The sequence below is a fragment of the Tamandua tetradactyla genome, chromosome 5, assembly GCF_023851605.1.
Source record: "Tamandua tetradactyla isolate mTamTet1 chromosome 5, mTamTet1.pri, whole genome shotgun sequence".
NCBI classification, from domain to species: Eukaryota; Metazoa; Chordata; class Mammalia; order Pilosa; family Myrmecophagidae; genus Tamandua; species Tamandua tetradactyla.
This window is the reverse complement of record NC_135331.1, coordinates 79,670,486-79,683,758: the sequence shown is the minus strand read 5'-3', so window position 1 is coordinate 79,683,758 and position 13,273 is coordinate 79,670,486. Positions and strand designations below refer to the sequence as shown.

The 13,273-nt window shown below is 38.3% G+C and overlaps 1 long non-coding RNA gene across 1 annotated transcript in view; it reads right to left on the bottom strand.

The window, feature by feature from the left end:
* Positions 1-10,881: 10,881 nt before the first annotated feature.
* Positions 10,882-13,273, bottom strand: part of LOC143682545 (uncharacterized) — a 196,610-nt gene continuing 194,218 nt past the window's right edge. Inside the window, exon 5 of the long non-coding RNA XR_013175181.1 lies at positions 10,882-10,954. This is a non-coding gene — a long non-coding RNA (uncharacterized LOC143682545). The remainder of the gene's footprint in view (positions 10,955-13,273) is intronic.

The window sequence follows — 13,273 nt, the reverse complement described above, 5'->3', positions numbered from 1 at the left end:
AGTCTTTCTTGATAAAAACACTTAGAATGCTTGGAATAGAAGGAAACTTCTTCAACATGATAAAGGGCATAATAGGAAAAACCTACAGCTAACATGCTACTTAATGGTGAAAGATTGAAAGCTTTCTTTCTAAAACCAAGAATGAGACAGACTGCTCACTGTCACCAGTAAAAAAAAAAAAACCACACCAGAGTAAACTCCCTAAATGATCATTTTATTATGTGGTTTTTCTGCTTAAAAACAAACAAATAAGCAAACAAGCAAAACCTTCTATTGTTCCCAGAATCAAGTCTAAACTGAAAAGCCAGAATCTGCTCACCAGCCTTTTCCTTTCATTCCCCCCATGTTGAAATGTGTCCTAAATGCAGCAGGTTCAATCTCAACTTCTCTCCACTCACTCATCCTCTTCCCCACTAAACTGGCTACCTCACCTCTTGTGAAGGCAGTGGGCATGAATAAAGGATGGCAAATACAAGAATGCAATCTACAGCTCTCTCTATGCTCGGTGCCTATGGCAAAGATTACTAATGAATCACAACACTCTCCCATCAGACCTTAGTCTCAATCAGAATCTTTTTCAACATAGTGATTTAAGAAGTTAGTATTGACAAATCTATTGAAGTTAGCACACAAAGTAAAACCTATTTTCTACGCCAGTAATGAGAAAGATAATGGGCTGCTCAGTTAAAGAGACAAAGATTCATATTCCAAGTTTTCATTTTACTCTGTGTGATTTTGAACTTCATACCTCTGTGGACTTCAAATTCTTCACCTCTGAAATGGGAACAGTGCCTACTGCAGCAGTATGCTGCAAAAGTCAAATGAGTTTACATGTATAAAAACCCAATAAGGAGACACAGAGTAAATGTGTCTTCTTTTGTCTAAGCATTATGCATCCTTTTCCAGGCCTCCTAGCCATGCCAGCTCTTGCTGACAAGTCTCTTCTCTCACTCCTGCATGCATTGGCATTTTCATCCTGGACACTCAACCACACATTGACCCTCCTTAGGGCCCTGGCTTCACAAGTCCTTGACTTCTTCTCTTCAGTGACAGCCACCTCCATGACACTGCTTAGTTCCTCATGTGGCCATTCCTCAAACTCTAACATCTACTCTGATCACAAATGCCTGTCCTGCCTCTGAGCTTTGGCTACCCAAGTCTATTTCCAACTATCATCATGAGCCTGTATCCCTCCAAACCTCCCAATCTTTCTTGGTCATCAGCCTCCCCTGTCTTCCTTTGCCTTCTTGCCAAGCTTGGGTCATTCAGTGAAGCACTAGCCACAGGCCTAGAATCTCTACCTCTGCATCTTCTGCCTTCCATGCCAAGCCCCAGACCAGTGTTGGCCCTGTTTGCACAGAGCTCCCAGTCCTATGTTGCTGATTATTACAAACTAGTGACTGAGAACTACAAACTCTACTTTTTTCATGTACAACCATTCTCCACTTACTAATTCTGTCCTTAAGCAGTAGTAGCCTTAGAATGGCATAAAAATCACTCAGGGAACTCTTTTAAATGCCGATTCCTGGGTCTTCCCAAGTACTCTGTTTGAGCCCATCAACAGTAAAATGCAGGAGCCTGTATGTCAACAAACACCTAAACCGAGTGTGAGCAAACTATGTTCTATAGACCAAATCCAGCTCATCTCCGATTTTTAGTACTCCCCTCAAGCTAAGAATGGATTTTACACTTTCAAATTACTGAAAAACAATCAAAAGAAGAATATTTCATAATATTGCAACTATTCAAATTTCAGTGTCAATGTATGGTTTTATTGGAACATATCCACGCAACTTTGTTTAGTTATTGCCTATGGCTTCTTTTGCCATGATCAATGGTGTATTTGGTCCTTCTTTAGCTTTACAGCAACCCATGGCACTAGCTTTATAGCAACTGATAATCTAACCACCAAAGATTAAACAACTAAGAAAACATCCCCCCAACCATGACTGTCATAACAAATTTCCTCTACCTTCTGATCACTTTTTCCTAAAAGCTCTATCCTCCGATTTCTTCTTTGACCTCTACATTTATACTGTAGCTTGGTGTCAACTACTGCCCTATTCAAATCTAAACAGCTGTCTCTAGCCCTAACATTTCTTTTTTTTTTTTTTCATGTTTTTTAAAATCTTGGACTAAATGTCCAAGATTTCAAATATTTCCATATTTCAAACTCAATAAAAAATTTGTTTTGCCAAATAATACATCATTCCCTGAGGCTTAAAATAATACAATCAGTTTTTATTCTTTACATTACCTTGGTCCCAGAAGCTACTATATGTGTACCTCTAAAAATATTTATTTCCTATCCACCTGCCCTCAATTCCTTACTCCCAATCAATCTTTGAACTATATTATTATTCACCACCCACACAGCTTCAGTGAAATTGCTCTGCTAATACCCACCTTACTGCAAAACATAGCAGACTTGTTTCGGGGCTTATTTTTGCTGTATTTCTTTAGTTTAATTGAAACTGTCAATCTCTCTTTCCTTGAAACATTCCACTTCCATGATTTCTGTTCCCCCACTCCACAACTGCCTCCTGTGTGATCCCACATCATTGAGTATTTCCATGCATTAGTGCACATATCACACACCTAACTGGGATTTCCTTGGATATTCAGGCCATGTCTCCCCGCGATGTAGTGAACACTAAGTAAATATGTGTCGTATTAATGACTGAATAGATTCTCTTCCATCCTTTTTCCACTGTCACTACTACAATGAGCCTCTGGTTACCTCTCACTGACTCTATTTCACAAGTCTTCTAACCAGCTTCCTCACTCTCAGTCTGCTCCAAAAACATTTCTGGTATGGTTACGCCAAGTTTATCTTCTTAACACAGATCTCTGGAATATGTCTTTTCTTTTTCAAAATACTATTCAATTGCTCGTGGAATTACACAAAACTTATGAAAATGACATTCAGAGCTCCCACAGTAAAACTGCAACATTTCCTTCATGATCTTCTATACTACTGCATAATATAATACAACACTCGACACATCACCCTTCATATTCATTGTGCTTTGCCTCCCATTTCCTTCTGTTGCAATCTTCCATCCTTTAAGGTCCACTTTCTCCATAAAGCCTTTCCTGATCCAACATGCATGAATTACCTTCAATATTTTAATCCACATACTACTATTTATGCAAATTTAATAAGATATATCATTTCTAGTCCTTTTATTGTGGCAAAATATACGTAACAAAACTTACCATTTTAGCCATTTTTAAGTATACAATTCAGCAGCATTGGTACATTCACAATAATGAATGACTATGACCATTATTTCCAGAACTTTCCATTACCCCAAACAGAAACTCTATACCCATTAAGCAATAACTCCCCATCCCCTTTTCCCACAGCTTCTTGTAATCTCTATTCTACTTTATATCTCTATGATTTTGCCTATTCTAGATAGGTCATATAAGTAGAATACAATATTTGTTCTGTGGGTGTGTGTCTGGCTTATTTCACTTAGTGTAATGTTTTCAAGGTTCATCCATATTGTAGCATGTGTCAGTACTTCATTCATTTTCATTGTTAAACAACATTCCATTGTAAGGATATACCACATTTCTTTAAACATTCATCCATGATGGACATTTCCACCTTTTAACTATTGTGAATAATCTGCTATGAACATTAGTGCGCAAGTTTTTGTTTGCATCCCTGTACCTTCGGCGCACATACCAAGAAGTGGAATTGTCAGACATATAATAATTCTATTTTAAACAATGAGAAACTACCAAACTGTTTTCCACAACAGCACTATTTTATCTTTCCATTAGTAATGCACAAGTGTTCCAATTTTGCACATCCTTGCCAACACATTATTTTCTGCTTTTTAAATAATAGTCAACCTAGCGGGTGTGAAGTGGTATCTCATTGTGGTTTTGATTTGAATTTCCCTAATGACTAATGAGGCTGAGCATCATTTTGTGTGTTTATTGGCCATTTGTTTATCTTCTTTAGAGGACTGTCTATTGAAGTCCTTTGTCGGTTTTTTTTAGGGTGGTTTGTCTTTCTGTTGTTGAGTTGTAGGAGTTCTTTATATATCCTGGATATTAAACCCTTATCAGTTAAAATGATTTGTAAATACTTCCAGTTTGTGAACTGTTTTTTCATCCTTTTGATGGTACAACTTATAATTTTAATTAATGATTAGTTTATTGGCCTTATTGAGTGATTTAGTTTACAAATTCCCTGAGAGCAAGAACTAAGCATTTATCATCTTTTATTTCACCTCATAATGCATTTCCAGTAAACATTCAGTGAATAAATAATTACTTAACTGCACCATATGTATTCACCTATCTCTCATCTTGAAAACTCTCCCTTGATTCCCAAGTTCCACACCAGCTTTGACCCTAACCAGTTCTTCTCCTTTCCAGTTAAGCCACCTGAAAGGATTTCCCACAGATGCAGCTTCCACTCTCTGGCCTCCCACCCTCTTCTAAAGTCATGACAATATGACTTCCACCTCAACACTCTACCCAAACTGCTCCCCCTGAAGTCACTCACAACCTCTTCTTAGTTGCTAAATATAAGGGGCACTTCTTGGTCCTTAATTTACTTGACATTTCTGATGAAAGATGGTCTTAAGTCTCTGTTTTGAGCCCAGAAATCACCTGAGCTCCAAGTTTATATACCCAGTTCTGTACTAGACATCTTCACTTGGGTGTGCAACAAACCCAGTAGAAGGCTCAATAAATCTTTATTGAGTAAAGAATACCTCCTCAAACCTGCTCTTCTTCCAGGACTAGATGGCTGATTTTTAAATTTTTTTAACCTATTTTAACCTATGACATCTTTTTAATAAATAAGCCAAATCTTGTGCTCCGTTGGCAACAAATAAATTCTGGCACAGCTGCCCAACCTTTACCAGTCTTTCATGACTTGGGAATGACATATCTTTCATGTATCCCCATCAGAGCAAGAAGATCCTGTGAGGTACTAGTTTCTGATGTTTAAGTTATTAAAACAATGGTATTGTTATATGTTCCAAATATTAAATTAAAATATTAAATATGCTTACATGCGCTTTGCAACAATATACAGTAACTTGGAGATCCTGACATATACTCCCTAGAGGCTATACATTCCCTACTGCCTACCCTCCCAGCTGACAATCCCAGTGCTAGAAGATCTCTAAGGCAGAGCACAGCTCTAATAGTGTAGCAGCTCTAATAGTGTGTGACTCTAGCTGACAAAGTCTTTAAACATTTTCTGACTCCTAAGCACAGAGTGGACACTAAACAGACACTTTGAGCAAATTAGAGAGAGGCTCAAAAGGCTTCAAAACACAAGTAAATTATTTTAGAACAGTTTCATGTCCATAATTTTCCCTTCCTCTTCCTCATTCCTGTCCTCCATCTTTTCTCCACACCATTAACCCTTTTTCTTTTCAAAATTTTTTTTATCTTTCCTGTATTGATGATGAATTATGCTATTCTGTAGGCAGCTAGATATAAAATAACTTATCAATTTTGGAATTTTCTCTGAGGGAATACAACTGGCCATCTCCTTGATCCTGCCTGTTCACTTAATAAAGGAAAAAACTCCACGTTGCTTTAGGGAAGTCACGCAACCAAGGTTGCCACCACAGTGTTTTGCCATGTGCTTAAGGAACCTTATTTCCAGATCTGGCTTTGTGAGCAGACGAGAGAAATCCTGAATCCATTCATGACCCAAAGCCAAATTCCAAACTTCAGTTGCAGCAGAAACTGGAGGGCCCTTGCTGCCCTTGCGTGCACACCTGCATCTCACTGTGTCTTCTCAGCCCCTGCCTTGGGACTGGTAGGTACTAACCTGCTCTACTGAATGCAAGCACTTGGCCCTTCCTTCAGTTTACAGAGAAAGCTGAAATTTTTTCCATAGCACACTTCTGTCACTGTGTCCAAGTCTTTTTTGCCCCAATGGTCTAGCACATATTTGTTAGAAACTTTGCCTTTCCAACAAAAGAAATAATACATTATTAAATCAGTTCTTGTAACTGTCTTACAATCTTTCATATTGGTTTCAGAGCACTTTATAAGGAGGCAGTGACTATGGAAAGGCATTTGTTTTTAAGCTTCAATTCACTCTGGAAGAATGTACTCATTAGAGCTCAGACAAAATAGACGATTTTGGATGGCCAGCAGACTTAACATCATCTCTGGGAAGAGGCGCATTAACCATTGAGTTCAAGAACCACATAACATTAATTGTTTAAGACAAAAAGCCAAGGAAACTTAAAAGAAAACCAATGCAGAAAATACAGTGGTGTGCTGACAAACAACTCCCTGAAAGCTTTCTAAATGTGGAGTTTCAGAAGGTTTTATAAATATTTCTCAATTTTCATTCCATGCCCCAAACTCCAAACAAACTGTATTTGGTGAGCCATTAGAATTCATTTATAGACTTGTCTCTTCAAGTTTTCCAAGAAGAATACATAGAAGCTGATAAAAGTTCTACCAAAACACATGATTCAATAAATATTACAAGTCCAAACCTTTGTGATATTAAAGCCGAAGAAAACTTCATTTTCACTTTTCTGTGTCTCTCAACTTTCTCTTTATATGCATAAATGTTCTTTTATCATTTAAATATTCATTCATCATTTAAATGCCATTATTTAATTACTAATTTAATATGCAAATGTAGAATATCATTTTCTAGTGCCATATATAAGGGAATTCATGGGACAAACTGAAAGGAAGCTCAAATTCATTTCTAGGATGTCACTAGTTAAATTGTTTCTCTCTCCTTTATTTTCTTTCTCATTCTAAACTTCCCTTCTGCATCTTAACTTTCTAAGCAGTGCTGTCCTTCAGTCACTTGATGTTGGCCCATCCAGGCTAGCATGCCCTAAGGTTTGCTATGCACCTGGACTCAGTCTTTACCAGGAATAGCTACAAGCAATAGAATAACGAAATTCCGTCATGCCTGCTCATGAAACATTGTCCCTGCATCCTTGAGAAAATCCCACTGAAGAATATGCTTTCAGAACTAAGTACCCGAAAAGCTAAGAAGAGGCTGGTAAGTTTTTCCCAAATGGAAAATGTATAAAGGGACTTTCTGAATTGCTATTTAATCCTCACTACTATTTAGGAGGGTAAGACCTGTTGCCAGGAGGTTTTGGGGAGTGCTAAGCATCGTGCTGTGCTTTGACTGGCAAGTTTAGTGAGGAGCTTGGACAGACCATGTTGCTCTCTCTTAATAGAGGTTAAGTAATTTAAAGATGGAGGGAGAAAGGGGGACCAAGGAATGGGGGAGAGAAGGCAAAAAAGCTGGGTGGAATGCAAAGGATGGGTCACTGAGACGAACCCCTAGTGACGGCAAACTAAGAGGGCACTTTACAGACCAGAATGTTAAGTAGGAATTTTCAGGTTTTAAATTTACATTGCTCCCTCGCTGTTCTGTGAAAGTGGATTCTATAAGGGCCTCAAAGGAGGACTGAGGTCTGTGGCTGCAAGTCAGCCTTGGGCACATACAGAGGCTGCAGAGACAGCAGCATCTGGGTCCTGCACTGAAGCCCAGGCTCGAGCAACACAGCTGCATATAACCCTGGCACACATACATGCTGCCTGTTCCCCAGTCCCTCTTATCTGGCCTCTCTTCCTCTAAAATGAAAGTCATAGTAGCCCCCCCTTGCAGGGGTGTGAGGACTACAGCTATGGTGTATAAATGCTCACTGAACAGAAGTTAGCCTTTGCTAATGATTGTTTTTTCCCATTTTTGTTTAGCTGCTGCAAACCCTGAGCCAAATCTATAGCTAAAAAAAAAAAGTTAACTGTTTAAAATCTATGGCTTTCACTTTTGTGTCCTTCTCTACTTTGAGTCTTAAACCAATTTATATTTTCTAATTGTTTAGTCATTATTTATATCGATTGTGTTTTATTACCATGTGCATGAAGGTGGTATTACATAAACACATCATTTCTGTTTGTTATAGGCCCAATGACTACACTCCGAATTAGGGGAGAGATGGTGCATTTTCCTCCCTATTCAATGCTGTTAACATGCTCAGTCTCATTGGGTTTTCTGGCCAAAAACTGGAATGACCTTGGCATTGACCAAAACCTGCCCCACACTCTCTTGCTTTGTCTCATTACATGTAAAAAGTTGGCCCATGATGGGGGTTAGTACTGCACTCTTTGTCCAGGGAAACTTATTGTCTTATTAGTCACCATGTTATTACCAACTAAACTGAGACCAGACACAACTATCAGGAACTTGAGGCCCACAGATGCCTGACTGTCCCAGCGACATCGTCACAGGCCCAGGACAAAGCAGGCGGCACAGTCTTCTGCATCCAGAACACCAGAGAACGCTGACTCAGCAGGTAGCTGACCAGCTAAGCTATCCACAGCTTGTCGAGGTAAGCCAGAGCATGGCCTCATTTACTCAGTCTTTCTAAGATTATAAAAGAACACCTTTCTGGTAATAGCGTCTTTGGAAGAGCTTAAGCAGGTCCAGAACCCCTGTCCTGGAGCACCTTCCTCACCTTCAGGTTTGGTCGCTCGTCCCTGAGAGCTTCAAAACCTTAATGGCATCACTGTCATTGAAAGTTGCACCCACTTCCCTGACACAAAGCCAAACAAAGTTTTAATTTTACAAAAGGGAAAAAAAGTTTAAATCAACTGCAGAAGCATTGGAGTCTTTACGGATGTGTCTTCCTTTACTTTTCTTCTCATAACTTCGGTAATTCTTTTAAATTTTGAAGATCTTGCAAAGATCTGGATTGCTCAACTTTGCAAGGAGGGTTTGGATTTTTATTTAGCCTAGCAAAGGATAACATGTAGTTGATCAGTTGTTATACCCAGCAATACGAAGCCTCCAAGGAAAAGATTTGAGAAGGCCCCCCTTGACCCAATGGCGAAGTGCAAGTTCCTCAAAATGCAGGTGATCATAGAATGATGTTGACACTTATGTTGTGGGAAAGAAGAAGCATTGCTCCACTAACAGGTGCTTTGGAACAGCTAATCCTTAACAGACAGAGCAAGCTAGGACCTTAGCTGATTTTCAGGGCCAATTAGCTACATCTCAAAAGTGTCTTTAGAGAGGTCCTTTATGATTACACCAACACAAGTTCCTCCAGCCCTTACCAAGAATACTGAACCATAACCTAGAAGAGAAATTTTGCAAAATGCTCACAAGATTGAGTAGACTTGAAATTAGGAAGAAAATGACAAAACATTACTGTACAGGTACTAATTTCATTTAGCAATAAAACAACAATGGACAATCCTAAATAAATTTTTTCTTTCCAAAATGAAAAAGAAATAGAATCTTAACTTAAAGGCAGTCTTAAATTATATAAAAGGGAACAAAAATCAAGATTATGAAATTAAAAGTCTGCATAATTGGCTGCATCTTTCAAGCCCTAACTTTTCTATCTCGTGCTTGTCGGTGATCACGGCAGCAGCGCGGAGATCACTGAAAGCATGCCCCCATGGCAACACAACAACCCGACTCACACTTACAGGAAGAAATCACATACAGATCTGTCAAGAAGCAATTAGTTTTAACACCAATTAGTTTTGCTCTTCCCCTCTCCTCCGTCCCTCAGGTTTTAATGATCTATTTTGTAGCAACAACCATAAATTATCGGAAACAACCACCTTGGGACGCCGGCACCAATACAGACCAACACCCAGCACCACCCTCCTGGCAGCTGGCCACATGCTATTTTGCCGTTAGGCGTTAGGAGGCAGCAAATGGTGCAAAACCACACGCCGAGATACATGCTGTAGGAAGTTGAAAAAGAGACTTAAAGCTGTTAATGCATAGGAAACAGATTTCATTTTCAACACAAACTTCCAGGAATTGAGAGTTGCTATGAGGAGCAGTAACTTGGCTCTCACAGAGAACTTAGTGAGGTTTTCTGAACCCCCCTCCCCTTTTCAGCATCTCTAAGCAATTCTGATGATCATTTTAAAGGTCCAACACCAGGGGTGTTGGTTCATTTCATCTAGCTTTGTTTCTCAGCTTTAGAAACAAGGGCTTCCCTGGTTGCCTCCATGGGTTGTCTTGGCAGAGCCAACACCGCTGCAGATGCCGGGCAAGCCATCAGGGAAATGTCAGAGCTGGTCTGTCCACACTGCCTTATTTTGACCAAGGCATTTACACATTTAAAACAGGCATCACAGTTGCTTAGGAATGCAAGTGCTGCAGCTGGGTTTTAAAAATTCTTGTGGCATGTACTCTAATAAAAATATCATAAAACATATAGAAAACAAATATCTGTCTTATTTTTAGAAAGCTAAAAAATAGACTTTTTACTTTTCCAAAGGAGCAAAATATCTCTTAATAAAGCTTTGTTATTTGAGTTATAATAGATGATGAAATTATGTGAAAGAGCTTAAACCTCCTTAAAAATTGTTTGGTTTATAATATCAAAACTAATTCTTGCCTCTCTCTGGATATTTATTTTGAAGAAACAACCATATAATTGATTTCAGAATTTTATTTCAAACACAAATAGGAAGATCCTTAGAATACACAATTACTAGGACTCGAAACTATAAATATGTGAGAAGGATTGTATAGTGCATGAAACAAGAAAACTTAGCATCCCCCAAGGATAGTTCCCTGCAATTTCTACATTATTATAAATGGTTCTGCTAAGAATGCCAATACTACATGCCACACAATGCTTAGCTATCACAGAATATATAGGGTAAAGAGGTAGCATAAAATACATCCATTATCACTCTCATAATATGTGATAAGAACTGAAATCAAACCAAAAATCATCAACATCAAATAATGCAAATCCTGCACAAAAGCTAGTTTCCTTCCAGGCATACATGATGATTCCAAACTCCCCCAAATAAATTTCAGTTCTACTGCAGTTAACTGTTAACAGTAATGAGTAAAAATCACACACTACTTACTGTTTGTAAGGCATCCATGTCATCCTTCCTAATTCAAAGGGATGAAGAAGAATCACTCCCACGAGGAAATCTAGCAGGCAAAAGGAAGAAACATAGCAAGTATTAGTAATCTAAAAATGAGCATCTTCAGGTTTTCTTGAGGTACTTCCCACAACATCCCAAAGCAAAGAGAAAAAAAAAGTTGGAGAAAAACATCACACCCATCACGGGCCGACTTTCTCCACAAACCCACACAGCCCCAAACTTTCAAGTAAATGCTCAGATTGCTTAGCAACCCGAATGAACTTCTGTATCACTGGTTACGTACACAATTTCAATAAGATGAATGCATCTCCAAAATAATGGTTACTTTAATGTATAATCCAGATTTTCCCTTAGTTTCTCTCCCCTTCTCCCTTCTACGTTCACATTTTTCTTCCTACAAAATGCACATAGGTCTGTTCTTCCCTGTACTCTGAGTCAGGCCTGGCTTTGAAATGCATTTCAATCTCAACACAGACTGCTTTCATTGCATTTAGAGTTCCACTAAGGCCCAGCTTTAAAAGCTACTGATTCTTTTTTTCTTTAGCCTTCCTCACAAAGGAAGGGTATTTTGTAAATTACCAGCTCGTTCAGATCAACAAAAGGTACTTTCATAGAAAGCCCCATTTGATTTTGCTCAAATTTGATTACAAGGATGGAGAAAAGGAAAGGAAGTCAAAAAGAAAAACCCCAGATGGCTTTTTCATTCATCTCAGTGAATGAGCTTTATCTGTGCCTTTTGAAACTGTAGCAGTGGAAAAGCATTTCTGTTGGCTTAAAAAACTTGACAAAAATTATTGGTTTGCCATTTCTCATGTAACAGCCATTGGGAACTGGATGAAAAGACTTTTTCATGGGATCGCCTGCTTGGATCAAAATAATGGAGATTAGGTGTTTCATTATAAATTACAGTGGGAGATAGAGCAGGCTGTCATATTAATAGCAACCTGCTCATGGACTTCAATGGTAGCTATTCTCCTAAACAAAAGACCAAGGGGGTTGTCTATTGAACTTGTACTTTAGGCCTGATCAATTTTCTATCATCAAGGCAAAAGGTGAGATGACTAACAAAGGAATTCACACACGAGTGACCTCATAAGCTTACAGATAAAATAGCTTAAAGAAGCAAAATACATCCTGAAATTATGGATGATAAACTATATAAAGAAGGAGATGACAGAGTGTGAGTGTGAAAGAGGAAAGAGCAATGGTCTATAATTCTCCCCTCTCTTCTTGGCCAAATGGACACATTAAAAGCTACTTGTTTTCAGCTGCAGATAATTGCAACGTTTGGCTTGCAGTGGTCTGCTTTAAATCCTTCAGCCCACGTTTTTTTTTTCTCACCACAGCTCCAGTTATTGCATTCCCTATTAACAATGGCATTGTGTTCAAGACAAAGCTTCTACCCAGAGTAGTACTTAGAATTAAAATTAATTAATTAGTTAAAAAAAATGACAAGCAACAGAGGCTTGAAGACATTATGAAGTAGAATGTTCATGTTTTATTTGTTTCAGGTTACTGGACTCTTTCTACCCTGCCTCTTATCTGCCTCCTTCTTAGAATCTAAAATGTTTCAAAGTCAAAACCAGACCAGCAGTTAAAAGACACAGAACCTTAAACACTGGACATGAGGAAACACTGATTCAATGACGATTCTTTAAAAAAAAAAAAAAAAAGAGTTACAGTAAAATACTAATCCAGAGCGCCAGGGAAGGATGGGTCATTAATTTTTATCCACTCACAAGGAATAATTCAGATTTTCATTAAATTGTCAAATCACTGAGAAATTACTAAACTTTTCTGTGACATTTCACTGAATTTTCTTCAGCTTTTCAAAAAAAAGGGGGGTAAGGAGTGGGGGTAGAATTCTGTTGATAGTCTTACTACTCCTTTAATTCAACTTAGAAGTAGGGAAATTAAATTACAGAGAAAAATTCTGGTTACCCAAAGTTAACATTACCTGGAAATGCAGATACAGTATAACACTTTATGCACATTAATTACATAAAGCTGATGCAAAGTAAAAACACTTATGATCAGGATCTATTTTTACGATGCTATTTCTTAAAATCCAAAGAGTAGTCTAAGTCTAACGTAAAAGGACTTCCCACAGCCTGAAAGCTTGAGAATACCATAAATACTGCCCATGACAGCAATTGTCAAAACAAGGCTAAGTTTGAAAGGTACCCCAACAGCTGTAATGACACCAAACGTTGGATACAAGCAATCTGAATACACACTCACGTGTTAGTGATTTCACATATATAGTTTTAGTGACATAAGGAAGATCATTTATGTATCAGTCAATAAAACAAAAATGTAGTAATATTTGAGACATATACACAAACTATTCCACTCCTCTGTAAAT